Genomic DNA, 291 nt, shown 5'->3' with positions numbered 1-291 from the left:
TGAAAGAGAAGAAAACAAGAAAAGAAGAGGAATCCTCTATGTCACAGTATAGAGATTCCTTTATGTTAGTAGAAAAAGAAAAGAAAAGTGAAGAATGAAGAAGAGGGGATTCGGATATTTAGATGGAGAGAGGTGAAGAGAAGTGTTAGTAATTAAATAATTAAATAGAACAAGAAAAGAGGGGGAGAATGTCGAAAACAATTTTTAAAAAAGGGGTTAGTAATTTTCGAAAATTAAAGATAAGATAAGATTAAAATTAAAATTTAAAACAAAAAGAATTTTTGAAAAAGA

The sequence above is a fragment of the Arachis duranensis genome, chromosome 2, assembly GCF_000817695.3.
Source record: "Arachis duranensis cultivar V14167 chromosome 2, aradu.V14167.gnm2.J7QH, whole genome shotgun sequence".
NCBI classification, from domain to species: Eukaryota; Viridiplantae; Streptophyta; class Magnoliopsida; order Fabales; family Fabaceae; genus Arachis; species Arachis duranensis.
The sequence above is the reverse complement of the archived record's forward strand: the minus strand, read 5'-3'. Positions refer to the sequence as shown.